We start from the raw sequence: 18,585 nt of genomic DNA, 5'->3' as shown, positions 1-18,585 counted from the left end.
GCAAATTCCCTTCCATTTTATAGGTTTAGGGCTTTGCGTTTTAGATTTTCTTAAAGGAAGGCCTACCTGTGTTCTTGACATGATTTCATTGTTAAAGCTGATAGCTCTAGGAATGCAATGAATACTATCCTTTAATAAAGTCTGTTGTGTGAATTTAATTAAGCACACATTTGATTAAATTTATTTTAATTATTAAAAGACAGTTAGATTGAATTCTTCCCAGTACTCAAACACATAACCCTCCCCTTGACCAGACGTCAAACACAAAATGAAACAAACACATCCAACTATAAATTCTAAGCCTTATGTTTTGCTAACATTTATCAGAATAAGGATGAGAACCTAAATGACGTTAAGGTCTATACTCATTGTGCAATTTATTATATAATTCTATCTAACAAAAAGGATTCATTCTACTTTAAATTATTTTTTAAAGTATTGATGTAATGAACACTGGAGTTAGCCAGAAATCTGGGAGGAGTAACTCAACAAAACTGTCTATTTTGGGGGGCACAAGTTTTTTCCTCAGCTAAAGTGAATCCTCTGTAATTTTAACTCACTTGGAGAAAATTCTGAATTATTTTCTAAAAGTCTAAATTGCAGAATATTATAAAAGAAATTGAATTTGATGGCTTTTGGTATACTTGGCCTACTGTATAACGATAATAACACAACAGTGATCACTGTAATGTTTATTCACTGTCTGCTATGGTCCTGGCACTGCACTGTGTGCTTTACATAAAAACCATACCAAGTAAGAGCCATTATTATCTGCATTTTATAACAGAGGACAGTATGGTGCTGGACATTATGGACTGGCTCAAGGCTTTGTAGCTAGCAAGTGGCAAGAGTGAGTCGCATCCAGGCCTGTCTGGTACTAAAGCCCATGTTAACCATTGCACTATATGATGAAATTTATGGTTTTGGTCATATGGTAGAAAGTCCTAGATGTATTTTTTTTTTCCATCCAAAATCAAGTTTCGTATGACTGCATGATCATGTTTTCACTATTCTCAGAAGGCCATTTCTTCATATCTATGGTAAAAGCAGATCTCTGTCCAGTATGCTTTGAATGCTGACTGCTATGGACTAAATTCCATAATTTGAGGTACTGCATTCCCCCCAAATTCATATGTTGAAACCCTAACACTTAATGTTATGATATTTGGAGGTGGATGCTTGGGGGGGGGGGAGGGGGTAATAATCTAATTATTACATTAAAAGAGAAAAAAAATACCTTTAGGACTTTCTACCATATCCCCCCAAACACATAAATGAGGTTGTAAGGGTAGGCCCCCATGACAGGATTAGTGCCCTTATAAGAAGAGGAAGAGAGGGGCGCCTTGGGCGTTCAGTAGGTGAAACAACTGACTTCAGCTCAGGTCATGATCTCATGGTTCATGAGTTTGGGCCCGTGTCGGGCCTTGTGCTGACAGCTCAGAGCCTGGAGCCTGCTTCAGCTTCTGTGTCTCCCTCTCTCTCTGCCCCTCCCCCACTTGCATTCTGTCTCTCTCTTTCAAAAATAAGTAAACATTAAAAAAAAAAAAAAAAGAAAGAAAGAAAGAAAAAGAGGAGAAGATACCAGGGCGCCCTCTGTCTCTCTACCATGTGAAGACCCAGCAAGAAGGTAGCTATCTGTAAGCCAGGAAGAGAGCCTTCTTTGGGGAGCCAATGTAGCCCACACCATGATCTTGGCCTTCCAAGCCTCCAGAGCTATGAGAAATAAATTCCTGTTGTATAACCCACACAGTATTTTGTTATGGCAGCCCCAGCTAACTAAGGCACTAATAAAGTGCAAATGAGTGGAATACAGAGGAATAGTCAATGCAGGATGTTAAATGACAAGAACATTAGTATAACAATATGAAACACTTATGAGTCCTATGTACTGGGCACTGGTCTGTGTGCCTTAACAGTGTAACTTGCTTGACCAGTCCTCATAGTAATCCTCTATGTTACTGTTATTAGTAATGTATAATATATAGTGTCTGTGTGTGTGTGTGTGTGTATATATGTATATGTATATATACATATATATATGTTACTACAGTAATATTATAGTAATATTACTACATATATATGTATATGTATATATAGTAATATTACTGTAACTAGCATCGTCTTCATTTTACAACTGAAAATACTGATGGACAGAAATGTTGAGCAACTTATCCCAACGGTACACCTCTAGGTGGAACCATAATAGAACTAGAATTCAAACTCAGGCAGTCTAATCCAGAACCTATAGTCTTTCTTTTTCTACCAGAGGGTTTTGTCAGTTTTCATACCTGTAAAATGGGGATAATGGCTGCTTTATTTGTAGGGTAAGGAGAAATAGGTGAGGTCATGAATGTGAAACTACTTAAAAAAGCAGCAAAACACAATATAAGGTATTATTATTTATTAGCATAAGTTTTCAAAATTGATAGTTAGCAAATTTATTTCTACCCTTGCTCCTTCAACAAATAAGTTGAGACAAGCTACAAAAAAAAAGGACATAAAAATAAGGCCAGAAAACCAGATTCAAGCAAAGAAGAAAGACAGGACAACAAATAATGGCAAGCCTTCTAATACCCAAGACAAAAGGTGAAACACAAGCTACATAGTTTTATCAATAAAAAAGAAAATAGAGTATTTTCTCAGGAGGAAGAAAGTTTATTTTTTTCCCTACCATTACATTTAAAAAGAAATTTCTCATGTTGGAGCTCCTAAGTGAACATAATGATCAGTGGTTTCACAGAGTAAGCAGTTTGATTGATTACAATATCATCAGTTTTGTTTCTCTCTTCTTGTCATGGTGGAGATATTAAGGAGCCATGAAACTTTCAAATTTGGTCAGCAGGAGGGAAATGTTGTAGAGTATAAGGATATAGATAATTTAAGACTGGATAATCAACCTTTAAATTGTCAGAAATTGACTATTTTTCAAAGAAGGCCTCCCAAGTGTGCCAGATAGATCTGCCATGGCTGTGACAATGCAAACCACCAGGTCATTTCACACTGATGCCATGTAGGGCATGATGCAGGATGCGTAATTGATGATTCGATGCGGTTTCTGCTTTTGGGGCCCAAATTTTAAATTAGACATAGCGTATTAGTGCAGAAAATGGATCAGAATATAGATAAGATATGCATTGTGGAATATTTAGAAAAATATAAAAATAAATAAAAATATGAAGTCAACATTGATCAAATTACCATCGTTGTTATCTTTTGGTGTGTATTTCTTTCTAGTCTCTTATTCTCATTCTCTCTGTAAGTAGACATATAAATATTGAAATGATATAGGTAGATATAGATGCACACATGTATTTATACACATGTCCAGAGGTTCAGAGATTCACATGGGTTATGTATCTTTCCCATGGTTTCAGAGCCAATAAGTGGCAAAGATGGAGCTCAGATCCATTTCTGTCTGATGCTAATGCCCCATTCTCTTAATCACTATTCTGTATTTTGAGTATGTCAGGTTTTTGAACCACGTTATTTTATGAAGGTAGAAGCATGCATTATTTAACACTTTGTACTCTTATGCCCTCCCCAATCACCTTGTATTGGGAGCACAGTTTCAGGTTATTAGTGTTTTTCTTTTTTTAAAATTTTTGATGACTTTTGATACTGTTTAGTATTCTGCCATGGACCATCATGTATTTAATTGTATCATTAGGGGTGGCTCAGCCGGTTAAGCATCCGACTCTTGATCTCAGCTCAAGTCATGATCTCATGGTCATGAGATAGAGCCCTGCATTGGGCTCAGGATGGAACATAGAACCTGCTTGGGATTCTCCCTCTCCCTCTCTCTCTCTGCCCTTTCCCAGCTCATGCTCTCTCTCTCTCTTTCTCTCTCTCAAAATAAATACTCTTTAAAAACTTATATCATTATTTAAAATTTTTAGGTTTCCAGTGTTCCCAAGTTGTTATATATTCCCCATAAAGCAGAGGTGAAAAGCCCTGCTTTTGTTTGTCAAGGAAGGCTTCATGGGAAAGGCAGGCACTAGGGATGATCAGTCAGACATACCTAGTGGAAGAAAAAAAAAACATGGCAGATCTGGAGAACTAAAAGTAGTTCAGTGTGGCAATATAGTATAAGAGATGAGGCTTTCTTTCCATATACATGCGTCTGAATTCCATTAGCACATCTTAACTGTGTGAATTTGGGTAACTTACTTGGCCTCTTTAAGGCTGGATTTTCTCATCTGTAAAATGAGTATTGCAATAAGGTTGTTGTAAGGGCACAGAGGTCTTTTTATATAGAACCTGGGGCCTCATTAGAACTCAAGAAATATTATTGTTTTTTTATCATTGTTAGTATGATATCAACCACTTTAGGGTGTATGTTTGGGGAATGCTGAGAGACAAAGCAGGGCAAATCCTAGAGATCCATAAATGTTCTGCTAGGGAACTTTGTCTTTATGTCACATGTATTCAGGCACTGATAGATTTATAAGCTAGGCAGTGCTGTGATAAGATTGAAATTGCAGTACGGATGCAAGACTCTAAGTAGGGCCATTGCAGTTGCAGGTGAGACATTAATTCATTAATAGTGGTATCTTAAAGGAGACAAGTAAGGGACATGTTAAGGTTAGAGAATCACTGGAACTAAGCAATTCTTTGGATCAAGGGGTGAAGGGAGGAGGGTCCAATATGATATGGAAAAAGTATGTGATGTTTTTGCCTGCACTGTGTTCCTCCTTTTCTCTCTCTCTCTTTCTTTCTTTCTTTCTTTCTTTCTTTCTTTCTTTCTTTCTTTCTTTCTTTCTTTCTTTCTTTTCCTTCCTCCCTCCCTCCCTCCCTTTCTTTCTTTCTCTCTTTCTTTCTTTCTTTTTCTTTCTCTTCCTTCCTTCCTTCCTTCCTTCCTTCCTTCCTTCCTTCCTTCCTTCCTTCCTTCCTGTTGTTGGTGTTGTTGGTGTTGTTGGTGTTGTTGTTGGTGTTGAAATAGTATCTCGGTTTTCCTCTGGGTGATCACTTCTTTCCCATACTCAATTTCCCATTTCCCTTTATCCAAGATGTGTGAGGATGACCCAACAGTTCCATATCCCTGGGCACAGTAAGGACTCAGGAATGAGTCAGTGAACTGAGTTGGTCCAGCAAGACCAGGACTCTTGCTAAAATTATTAGGAGGGAGAACCTCTTTCTTTTTGGGATTAAAACAAGATGGATATAAGCTTATCATACACAACCCAAGAGGAGCTAACACTGGAGAAGAGCTGAGAAGAAAAAGAGAGTAGGAGAGTAATTTTATAGTACTGCTTAGCTTTAGACTTCACACCTAAGTGATTCAATAAATTATGTTTTCTAGTCCAGCCAGCTTCAGTTGAATATCTTTACTTGAAACCAAATTTGAAATTCTAGCAAATACAGGTGATTTCCAGATTTTTTCATTGGGCAATTGGGTGGACTAACCACTATGTGAAACATAGAGTAGATACAGGTTTGGGAGAAAATGATCACTTTGGTTTGGAGCATGTTCAGTCTGGATTACTCACGGGGCAAGTAGGTGGAGATGTCTGATAGACACATGGCTACAGGTATCTGTAACTTAGGAGAAAGATCACAGCTGGAGAAAAAGGTTTGAATCCATCTGATTTTGTGGTTTGGAAAGTGTTTCTTTCTTTTGGAAGTTCTACTTTTGTGGTGCAAGGCTGATGCCATGGCAAGCGGTCAGGATATATTAGTAAACTAGAGGGAGAATGGCAAGCAAATCAATACCATGTGTAGGATTGTTTTGGAATGTGTTGTACATTTGATGTTCATTTGTATCATACTATTGATAGTAGCATTATAAGGTAATTAAGCCATCAGTTTTCCATCTCAGAAAAAACAAAATATGTATTTTTTTTTAATTTTTTTTAAAGTTTATTTTTGAGACAGAGAGAGACAGAGCATGAACGGGAGAGGGTCAGAGAGAGGGAGACACAGAATCTGAAACAGGCTCCAGGCTCTGAGCTGTCAGCACAGTGCCCGACGTGGGGCTTGAACTCACGGACCGCGAGATCATGACCTGAGCCAAAGTCGGTCACTCAACCGACTGAGCCACCCAGGCGCCCCCAAAATATGTATTTTGAAAGCATTCTGTGATTTTCTTTTTAGGGACACAGTAATGGATACCGTACTTTTATAAGACAGAGAATAACTGTAGTAAGCCTGACTGCTTTTATGGTAGAGGTACAGTAAATAGAGATGAGTTGGTATAAAATGACATTTGCTGTTTTGTAATCACTAGCTATTTAAATTAAATAACATAGCTGTTTAAATATAAAAAATGAACAGGTATGTCTGCCCTCATTCCTAAGTTGAATATCTAGCCAATAGCCATGGACAGTGTACATCAGGGCTTCGTTATCATTAGTCTCTGGATGTTTGGTATTTGAATCATCTGGGGAACTTCTTTTTTTTTTTTAATTTTTTTTTCAACGTTTTTTATTTATTTTTGGGACAGAGAGAGACAGAGCATGAACGGGGGAGGGGCAGAGAGAGAGGGAGATGCAGAATCGGAAACAGGCTCCAGGCTCCGAGCCATCAGCCCAGAGCCCGACGCAGGGCTCGAACTCACGGACCGCGAGATCGTGACCTGGCTGAAGTCGGACGCTTAACCGACTGCGCCACCCAGGAGCCCCTGGGGAACTTCTTAAATCCATAAGATTTTGGATTCCACTTCCCAAAGAGTCTGTTTCTGCAAGTCTGTGTGTTCAGGAACTTGTACGTTTATTAATAGGTGACTGATGGTTGGCCAGGTTTGGGAATTAGTTAAAGCTGGGAAGTTATGGATGTAGTCCCCAATCATGTGTCCTTGAGCTGGCTGTTTTGATTCTTTGCATCTTGCTTCCTCATTGTTAAAGTGAGAGGATTGGAATGATGATCTCTGAGGTGCCTTCCTGCTCTTATCATACCTTCATTTCATTCACCAACCAGTTCTTTTTTCCATTCGTATGTGAGTCTTACAAAGTGTTTCTCCTATTCCATAAAGGAGATAAGACAGATAAAATTCAAACCAGCATTTCAGCTGTCTTTTGACTGCCAACAAGATGACAGATTTAGGAGTGTCTTGGTTTAGTGATGTGTAGTAGTAATGATAGTGAGCTATGTTGTGTATAATTTAATCCTTAAGCATGCATACACCACTTAAAGTTATTTCTATACACGTAAAATGATAAAATTGCAGAATTTTCTTTAACTTTCTCTGTTTTGTTGTTGTATATTGTGCTATTCCCAAAGGAGAAAGTATAGTGATTTTTTTCTTCTTTCTTTTGAAAATCAAGTTCATGCAAAGTGACAGGTTTAGAACTTATTTCTAAATCAAAGAATGACCATTATAGGACTCGATCATACAAGTTACTTCCCTAACTACCATTTATTTGTGCTAAAATTGGCTACATTCCTGATGATAATTCTGCAAGACAGCAGTAGGATATGACTTGCCTTCCCACCGTTTGATATAAATCTCCACTGATATGAATTGAGTTCAGCTGCAGTGAACTTAAATGCTAATGTTGAAAACATAAGGCAGCCTGCTGTTTCATTTATACCAGAAAGTTTTAGCTTCTGCAGTCTTCTGTATCCCCCTGCTCCCACCTTAAGTTAGACCAAATTAGAACTACTCCATTTCTGTCTGAAGGGTGAAATGTGCAAGCATGATTTACATAACTCAACATGAAAATAGAAGAAGGAATTAATCATAAGGATTGGTGGCCCATTCTTGTCCTTGAAAATATACCACAACAGTCATGGGGAAACATTTGGTGGCATAGCATTTATCAGATAGCCAACCAGTATTCGTTGACTACTGACTCTGCCCGGTACTGTGTAAAGCATTCGAGGGTCTGCAAAACAATAATAGTCAAAATGATAGTAAGGGAATTTGTTGAGTGCTCACTATGTATCAGGCATGGAATCCTCAAAGCAACTTTATGATGTAGGAACCTGTTATTATATAAATTTTACTGATAGAAAAACAGACGCCCCAAGAGATTAAAAAAAAATGGCCCAAGGACTCCAGAAACCAGGATTTAAGCACAGGTATCCATACTCTTGGCCTCTTGATTTTCCCTAACTTTAAAGAGTTTACAACATAGTTTTGAACACAAGAAGCATAGCTCTTCTGGAAAAGGGTCGGCATTGCAAGGTCTGCGTAAAACAAATAGCATCAGGGTTTCTCCCCAGTCATGTGATGTCAACAGAGGTCAAAGTATAATTCTGAAGTGGAACATGGGCCAGGTTAAAGAAAAAAACATGAATGGGAAAGAAGAGTCAGTTCAATTGGACAACATTTATTCGGTTCATACCTACAACATTTCCCTCAAGCTTTTTAAGTTCATGTGTTTTTCTCATTGTACTTTTCCTGTGACTCAGAATCGATCTTTGGATACCCTAATATTAGGCACACCTGGAATTTTATATGATCAATATAGCTGATACTCTGAGTTTGAAAGAGAGAATGGGATGAGATGAGAAAGGAAGGTAGGGGCCAGATGGTGAAAAATTTGATCTGTATCCTAAATGTGGCAGTGGGGTGATGTGCTCAGAATTGGGTTTTGGCAAGATTATTCTGGATGTGGGATGGGGAATAAATTGAAGGAGATACAAGAATGATACACATGAGCAATGATAGTGGTTTAAACCTGAGTTGAGATGGAATAAATGAGACGTGTTTGGGAAATATCGAGATAGTGGAGCTATAGGATTTCTGGTTTATGACTTCATCATTCTTTCACACTGCCTTTGTCATTGCTATAGTTACTTACTTTTACATTCCCTTTTTAGTTGACAGTATTCTGGATAGTTGGCCTCTTGACTTTTGGACCCCATTTTTTCTTTTATTGACTTTTCTAATTTTTACCTTATTTTTACCTATTTCTTTTCTTTCTAACCTAACTTTTCAGTCTCTTTTTAATTACTTTGCTCCCTTTTAACCACCCATAATGGAGCTCATCAGGGTTAATTCTATGATTGCTTTCCTTCTCTCTCTATGGTGTAGTGTCTACAGTTTTTCCAGGTGATTTTATTGTCTGTATGCTGTTGACTCACAACTTTATGTGTCAGCCCTAGACTTCTCCTTGAAGTTATAGGCTCATTACCCCAACTGCTACTTGCAAAACCCATTTGGAAGCCTAACAGACATTAACTCCGCACATCTAAAACTTACTTATTGGTTCCCTACCTTTCTACAACCTCAGATAATAGCACTACTATCCACCCAGATACTCAGTCGAGAAGCTGGAAATATTCCTTGATTTCTCTCTTACTTTTGATGCCTAAATCCAATCAGTCAGGAAAACCTTTCAATTCTGCCTTCCAAGGTATCTCAGTATTTTTTTTTTTAATTTCTTTGTTGCCCCAACTCTAGTCCAGTCATAGTTATCTTTTAACTAGTTTTCTTTTTCTTTGTATTTCTTGCTTTCTTATTTGTACATTTACTTGTTTAGTAACTACTGTTTTCCACACTAAGCTATAAGTTTCATGAGGGCAGGGAATTCAGCTGTTTTGCTCTCCATGGCACTGAATACAGATGATAGATTCAATAAATGTTTGTGGAATGAAATAATAAACGGTCTTATGGTTGATTTAATGTGAGTGGTGAGAGACAGACAAAGGAGAAAAAGGTACCAGAAATCATTCCCAGATTTCTGATTTGAGTAAGTGGTTACTTGTTTATGCCATTTACCAAGATAGGAGCAACTTTGGAGGGAAGAAGTTAAGTTCCTTTATAGACATCCTTAAGTCTATAAGTTCCTTATAGACTTATAAATTTAAGATTCTTGCAAGGCACCAAGTAAAGAGATCTAATTGGCCTTTGGATGTATTGGACTAGAGCTTAGAAATCAGTTCTGATCTAGAGATATCGACTGCAAACTCATTAGCCTAAGGATGGTACGTGAAAGCTATAGAAGTGTCTAAGTTCGTTTAAGTGAGAACAGTGAGCCCAAGGAAACATCAACATTATGGAATCAGTAGAAGATCAAAAGTAGCCAGAGTGGTAGGAAGCAAACTTTAGAGTATGTGCTGTCAAGAAAAAAGAGAATTTCATGAAGGAGGGACTGGACAATAGTGTCATATGCTTCTGCGACATCAGAAAATTGTAACTGAAAAGTGACCATCGGCTTTAGCAATATGGGGGACAGTGACAATCTTGGGAAGCAGTTTCAGTGAAGTGTGAAGAAAAGGTCCAAATTTAAGGGACACAAGGAGTGGTAGACATAAGGAAGATGGCACAAAATTTGTTTTTTACAGAAAGACACATTGTCAACCGGAGGTTGGACAGGTTGATGGATTTTTTTTTTTTTTTTAATGTGGAAAGAGATGTAAGCATATTAAATGCTGTCCAGGAAGAGAGAGCAAGTCAGAGGTGGGGAGGAAGGAATGAATAGAGGGGAAGGGGATGGGAGAAAGAGGATAACACAGAATGAAACATTGAGAAGAGAGATAATAACCAGGAGAATCAGAATGTGGGAGAAGATAGAAACCAAAGTACAAGTAGGAGTGGCTTTCCACTGGAGTAGGGCTAGAACCTGTGTTCTAACCAAAAGGAGCAGAGGCCATGTGCACTTTTGACTGATAAGTAGATTTGGTCAAAACTGCAAGAGCTCCATCTAATGGCTTCCATTTTCTTTGTGAGGGAAGAATAGAGATCTGTTCTAGGACTACCCATTTTAGGGGCTTCCCTTCCTTGCAATGACTACCCTAAAATATTCTGTCTGGCCAAGTCCTCTTGAACTACTACCTTTCAGTGGTAGTCCAGAAATGAACCCATATGCTGGACTTACCTCTCTTAGTGACATTACTACTCTATGGAAGATCTTCAGAGAATTGTGACCAGTTTAGTGTTTTTGTGGACAGGCTTTCATCACTCCCATGACTAATATAAAGTTGTCTATTTATTTATTTATTTTTTTTTTAAATTTTTTTTTCAACGTTTTTTTATTTATTTTTGGGACAGAGAGAGACAGAGCATGAACGGGGGAGGGGCAGAGAGAGAGGGAGGCACAGAATCGGAAACAGGCTCCAGGCTCCGAGCCATCAGCCCAGAGCCTGACGCGGGGCTCGAACTCACGGACCGCGAGATCGTGACCTGGCTGAAGTCGGACGCTTAACCGACTGCGCCACCCAGGCGCCCCTAAAGTTGTCTATTTATTATTCTTTTGTTCCCTCTTCTTTTTTATGGCTACTTTGCATTTCACTTTCCTGTGTGTTGCCAGGCATGATAAGCTGGAGCAGAGATACTTGGTATAATGGTTTCAAATTATAATATCAGTACACTTTTGATGCCCCTAGATAATTAATGCTGAAATTCACAGCCAGCAGTGGTAACAAGAGTCAAAAACAACTCTTAAGAATAATGCAGTGTGCTTAATAATCGGTTCATTTTTTTTTTCTCTGCCTAGTAATCAACTTTATTTTTACCTGCTATGACAAAGACTGGTTGGGGAAAATTCTTATTATGTGACAGTCTCCTCCTTGACCTCATCCAAGTATGAAAGACATTTTATCTGTTCAGTGGGTGACTGGGAATCCCAGACAGTATTGTAGTCATGGCTTTTCTATTTCTATTTGGAAATAACAGTAACTACAATATCACTCAACTCTTTGGAGACCTGAGCTGCAGCATTAACAGTCATCTCACGTTGGTTTATTGCATGACCATTAAACAACTTTGAAAATCAGATTTTCACTGTTAATAATTAAGTAATTAGAGAGTTACGAGCTTTGACAAGAGTTCTTCATCTTTTGATCCCTACAGGGGAAATAAAAACAACAAAATGAAAGTTAATATACTGAAACCGCTCACTGGTTTTCAAGTCCTACAAATGTCCTGCCATTGAAATTTCAGGGAGCGATGGACCAAGCACCTCAAGTATGATTATTTTCCCTTTACTCTTCCAAACTTATGTCTTATTGGAGATATTCTCTGTCTTCTCCCAGAGATAAATATGTGTGACATTGGCTGGGCAACCCTTTGGAAATTTCCCACATTCATTCAGAGGTTTGCAGAATACTGAGAATCCGTTTTGAATGTTGATAGAGTCAGAAGAACGGTGAATGGGGTAAGAATTGAGCACTAGGAAATAAGAAAGACCTTGGAGTGTTATTTTGCCTTGAAGTAACACAAACTGATCTTGAAGGCTCCATGTCTTATTATCTTTCTCTTTGGCAAGTTGCTTAACTTCTCTGACCCTCGGTTTCTTACTTGTATAAAGGGATGATAATACCCGTTTTAGGGATTCCTGGGATTAAATAAAACAGTTCATGATAAGCTCCCAGCATAGGGTCCAGCAAATATAATTCTCAATATATATGAGTTTCTTTGTCCTTCCTTCTCAAAGTAAAATTTCTTTGCAACTCCTGAACACATAAAACTTCCTTTAAAGATTTGTTGCTGTCAGATGTACTCCTGTGACTGTCTCTCGCATCTATATCTTCCTTTCCATTCCTGTTGCCAGGAATGGCAGATTGATATCCCAAGTTCAGATCGAGATCCTTAGGATATGATTCCAGTTATTCGATAGGCCTGCTTTGAAGCCTTCAGTGGTTTTCCATTGCATGCCTGGAAATATCCCAAACCTCTTAGCTCAGGGAGGTGGGGCCTTCCATGTTTGAATCTTCTACTTCCCTTTCCAGCCTCTTCCCTGAGTTCCCTACACATGCTAATTAAATCATGCTATTCCTTTCTTTCTGAACATTGCTCATCGTCATCTGCTTCTTTGCCTTTTCTGCTTTAGAATCTCCTCTTCACCATCTTTACTTGATGAAGTCCTATCCTCAGGGAAGGCCATTGTCAGTGTTCTGCGCAGTCTAGGATGTACCCTCTCTCCTTCCCAATCCCACCTCAGAAGGATTTCTCCCTCTGAAAGCTCCCCTAGCATTTTTTCTTTATTTGACCATGTCTAGAATGTTCTTCCCCATCCTCCCAGCCTTATTATCTCCTATTCATTCCTAAATCATGTGTCCAACTGCTGGGTCTACATCTGTCCCCTGAGGTATATGCAGCCTTCAGGGCACTTCATGTTGTTAGTCTGATTATCCCATTAGTGTTTGTCACCCATTCGCAGGAGTAGAAGCTCTTCTAGGGGAGGAAGGGTGCCTGTTTTTCTCTCTGCTGTTTCCTCAGTGCCTGGCAGAGAAAGCACTCTATAAATGCTTGTTGAATCAATAAGTAAAGTATACTACTTGCCACATACTGCCTTTCTCTATAGCTATTTGTATCCATGACTGTCACATCTGTGTCACTGAGACACAGGGGCTGTGTCATATTAAACCTAATCAGCCCCACAGCACCTAGTTCAATGCCTTGTTGATCATAAGTGTTCACTATTTGTGTGGTAAAAACTGAGTGAACACAGAAACAGAGAGTCTTAGGCTGAAGCCTACTGCAGGCACTTTGAGTGATACAGCAGCTCTCTGTATGGGGCGAGGGAGACTAAGTCCCCTTCAGGTCTAGTAGGAGTCTTCTCGTTTTAGTAAACAAAACACTTGGCAGTGGCTTATGAAAACCTTGATTTTCAGATCTCATTCGTAAATGGCAAAATTTTTTTTTCAAGAAAAAAAAAACCATTCTTAAAGCAGAGGTTAAAGCATAAACCCTTTAAATAACAAAAACAAAAGCGTGCCCCTTCAGCCCCATGTTTCCAATGGAATGGGCTTTCTCTGGAGATATAATTTCCTGTGTTCACCATCTTTCTTTTAAATTGCCCAATCCATCAGGAGGGGGGGATTTGTGCCCCACCTGTGGCGAGACATTTTAAAAACACGAGACATTTGATTGCTATGTTTAGATTTATGGGGATTGAGATGACCCTGAAGATTAAATGAAGAAGCAACTGTGAAAAAGAAACCGAAACGGGGAGAAAATTGATTTTTAAGTTGAAGACATATTGGCGTTGAGAGGTTTACGTGAGGAGATAGGTCAGAATGATAAGGGCCAGGTAGGTCTGGGAGGGACACCCTGAGGGGAAGCCACGTTGTTTAATTGCTGCTGGTATAGATAGTCCCGGTTGACCTTCAGGAGGCTCTGAGAATGATGATAGTGTGAGACTTGGGTTTTAGAATCACATTTAGTGAACACCTCACCAGACCTACAGATGGACCTCGGATTTGATCTTCCTGATGAAGCTGAATTAAGACAGGGTAGAAGACAGATAATCAAGAGTGCCCATGAGATGAAATCCCTCAGAGTTATTTTTCAAAATGAGACAGCCAGCAAAAATACATTGCCTGCTAAAACAAAAGAAATTTAATCAGTGAAGATAAAAATATGATTTTTTTTTTCCAAAGGGGGGGAAAATGTCTTGGGAACTTTCCCAAAATATGTGAGTTTCATTAAGGGATATTTACTCCTGCATACCAAAGTTGATTTATTTCTGCTTCCTTCTAGGTCACTGGTCTCTCATCTGTTCTACATTTTGCACTGTAACATCATTCCTTTTTTGCCTTTTCTCCATCATGTTATGGTGACTTCAAAAACACCTGGACTGATTGTGGAACTTCAATGGCACCCAGTCACATTCAGTATGTTTTGAGTAATTGCTGTTTACTGTTTAACAATACTGTAGGATTTAAGCTATAGGTCCTGTCCTCAAGAATCTAAAGGACTTTTGAGGATACCAAGCACATACGTGAAATAATGAATAAGCGTTTAATCCATAGACGTTAACTTAATAGGAGCTCATGAGAAGGAAGAGGGTCCTTTGGGCCGGCCCATCATGGTAAAAGTACCTGAAGCAGATGGGACTTAGCACACTGGAGAACAGAGAAGTCATGGAAAGCTCAGTGTGGGGGGAAGTAGACTAAAAAGTCATGGAGCCCAAATTGAACATGGAGGTGATGAGTGGCCATTGAGGAGATTGACTTGATAAGACTAGAAATTCATTAGTAAGGAAAAGGGAGTATCAAGTGAAGTATAATTTGTGGACTTTGGGTAACTGTAGCAAAGGGAGTTATATGTTCTGAGAACATAATTATATAACTTAAATCATTTATATTTTGCATTTATGAATTTATGCGTAAATACGTGGATGGGAACACTGGATCCTATAATTGTGTTTCTTTGTTTCTCATCCTTGAAGCCATTCTGTTGATACCTGCCCCCCGCCCCCCACGCACACCTCACACACTATGCAAAGCACTGTGTTAAGCATAAAGCTCCATGCAATGCTTATAAATATGATTGATTTTTCAGGGGGGAGGGGAGATAGCATATTTTGTTCTGAGCACATCCTTCTTACTAGATAAATGCACTAAAAAGACTACTATATGGCCTTCTGCATGGGGGATAGAAATTACTAGATACAAAAATTCCATTAATGAATTCAGTGAGAACAAAATTATGGTAACTAAGTGGTTTAAACACCAGATTGTTCTTTAGAAATGTCCACTTAAAAAAAATGGACTAAGATGCTTGGGCAATTAAAAACATATCAGGAATGATATAAGAATATCTCCTGATATATAGGTAAGAGAGATGAGTAAGGAGAAAGAATTTGCATTTAGTTATATTATAAAAAGAATAATGAAGGTTATTCAAGCCCCGAATTTTAAATCATAGCAAACTAGAGTGATAAAGAATAAGAGAATAAAATTCAGTGGCTATGGAGGCAGCATGAATTATTGAATAAGGGAAGCACTGAACTGAGAATCTATAAAAATTTTGAATTCCTTGTGCAAATTCAGTTCCTCTGTTCTAAAGGGATTCTACAATCATCATCAACAACCTCATCATCATCACCACCACCACCACCATCACCATCACCATCACCATCACCACCACCACCTTTTCCAGCTAGTTCTTGGGTTATTTGCTCTCAGACCTCTTTCTTAAACTTTTCCTGTTCTACCCTGAGGAGCAGGAGGCCTGACTGCATTTGCAAAGGTCACATGTCAGCAAGCATTTTGCAGTGTTGTCAGGAGATTGGAGGGTGGGAGGAAGGGAGGAGAAGTCAGGTTATTTCTCTACCCAGCTCTCTGCCTTGGCTGCTGCTTCTCTATTATTCTAGTCATTTCAGACTGGCCCTATTGCTCTGGCTTTAGTTAGGTGACCCGGGCCCTGGGCTCTGGAACCACAAGCACCCCTCCTCTACTGGGCTTGGAGGAAGAGATTTCCTGTGTTGCTGAGCTCTCAGTTGCTTCATTGTTTCCTTTGGCTATTCATCTCTTTCATCATCTGTTCTATAAAATCCCCTCTTGTTAAATTCCCTCTGTTTTAAATACTGTTTTTCTGGTCTTACCCTGACTGCTATGCTGGTTTCCCATGGATAATGCAAAGAATGAAATAGTATAGTAGATCAGTCTTAGATATGTGGAGAAAGGCACTCATACATGTTCAAATAATAATTTTTATATGATACCTCATGAATCTAGAGTAATCATATTTAACACTACAGGCTTTCACAGAAGTATTACAAGGCTTACTCACGGGATAAAAATCTCCTGGTGGCTTGAAATTATCTCTAAGTATTGCTTTCTAGATTGTCATAAAATATTGATAAATTCCCAGGTTCTGGAATGTATCCAATGTATATAATGTGAAAGCAACCCAGATAAATGCTTCTCAGTGTTAAATTTATTTCAGCTCCTTTAATAGGGATACATGCTTATTTTTGTATGGACAAGTTATTGTAATACTTTCTCCGTTGCTTAATTGATTTGGCCAAAGAGCGGCACATCGTGGTTGTATCAGTGTGTACCTTTGTGAATCAAGTATATCTGAAAACAGTACTGCTAATACAGGTAATATTGTTAGAGCTCTGTTAGTCTGATATCCTTAAAGTCCTGATTCTTCTGGGAAGCCTTTTTGTATGTTGTTGCTTATAATGGGTGAACTTGCTTCTGGTCCTCTGGTACTTTGACTCCATATAATTTTTGTTACAAGTGTAGTTAAAAAAAAAATCTACTCTTATGCTGAAATCACCTGGGGTGGGGGGCGCTCCTTGTTAAAAACACAAATGCTGAGTCAGAACCTCTGGAAATAAGGCATAAAAACTTAAATTTTAGTACGATTTTTTTAACGTACTAGAGTTTGCAAAACGTTGGGTACCAATGAATGCAGAATTCCCATTAGTCTGTATTTTATCTCCTCAGTGAGATCAGTGGCTTCCAGGGGAAAGTTTTCTTCTGCTAATCTGTCTTCCCTACATTGCCTGTCAGAGTAATAAGCAATTAGTAAATGTGCAGTAAGTATTTGTAGAATTGATTTGAATTCTTTTATCAACCCAAATATGAGGAGTAATTTCTTAAGCATTATCTTAATGATAATGATTATTGTTGTTCTTGAAAACAATGAACAACACTGACATAATTATCTAGCAAAAGCAGGTAAATCTACATTGAAAGAATAGAATGAGCATTAATAGAAAATTTGCAAGCATTGATGAAACATATAAGGAAAACGATAATGGACATTATAAAACAGGAATTTAAAAAGAACAAATCATGCCAGAAGAATTTGATTGCTTTTTTTGATAGAGCTGCAAGATCAGTAGATAAAAGTGATGTGAAATTGTAGATGCAATCTATCTCAATTTTGGTAAAGTGTTTGATAGTGTCACATGAAATTTTCCATCTTGAATTAATTGAAATTGGCTTTGGTGTGAACCTCTTGTCTGCTAGATGCTACAAAATCTGCTAACACAAAATAATGATACATCTTGTGATGAGATATTTCAGAAATGAGAACTAAGTTTGCCTTCAGTTGCCATCTTAGTGTTTGATTTGGAGACTGTATTTAAAGAAGTCGGTGACATTTTCCGTTTGTGTTGCATTAAAACTTGTTGGAATCACTAAGGAAAGAGAAATTATACTCAGATGTGTTAAAATATCATAAATATTCATGTTTTATACCATTGACAAACTTTGTGCTTTTAAACATTCTACCAACTTGCACAGTTATGTTCACATATAGCCTTTTCTACACTGCGAATATATAAACATATGCCTATTTCAGACATATTAAGGGTTGCCAGATTTATCACATTAGAATACTAAATGCACTTAGAATTCATTCTCAAACACAGATGTATTAGGAGATCCTAAGAAGTAGTTATAAAAAATGCTTATTCATCTAGGGTTGCTGGGTCAATTCTTTTAGGTCTAACCTGCTTTTATGGACTGATAGAAGTGTCTAGTGTGAAGTATAATATGGCTTTCCAAGTAGGTATCTTTGGGTATGAATGAGAAATAGCAGATTGAAAAGGATATTGTAATTTTCCATTTTCTATAATTCTGAGGAAAGTGTTATCTGAATTTAAAAAATCATGTTTGTGGAAAGCGATGGGAATATTTAGCGATAAAGGATTTGATTCACATAGGTCAGAGAGATGAAAATAAATTAAAAAATAAATATTTATAGTTGATTAAAATGGTAACTCAAGGGATGTGGTGGGTTGAGGGGGTTATCTAATAATATCCAAAGGATATGAACACTGAAGAATTAGTTACCATGGTACATAAATATTAATGAATGGCATTAAGTAAATGAAAATTTAAAGAGAGTGATACCAGGGTGAGTTATTTTAATTCTAAAACTCTTCTGAGAAATTGTTGGGTATTTAAATATGTTAAATATATATATATATATTTTAGTATATATTTATGTATTTT

At 37.9% G+C, this 18,585-nt stretch overlaps 1 long non-coding RNA gene across 1 annotated transcript in view; it reads right to left on the bottom strand.

The window, feature by feature from the left end:
* Positions 1-18,585, bottom strand: part of LOC147578969 (uncharacterized) — a 66,351-nt gene that overhangs the window by 30,774 nt on the left and 16,992 nt on the right. The gene's annotated exons all lie outside the window — the stretch shown is intronic.

Source organism: Puma concolor, chromosome B4 (genome assembly GCF_028749965.1).
Source record: "Puma concolor isolate L17-30 chromosome B4, mPumCon1.1.hap2, whole genome shotgun sequence".
Lineage (NCBI taxonomy): Eukaryota > Metazoa > Chordata > Mammalia > Carnivora > Felidae > Puma > Puma concolor.
The sequence above is the reverse complement of the archived record's forward strand: the minus strand, read 5'-3'. Positions and strand labels throughout refer to the sequence as shown.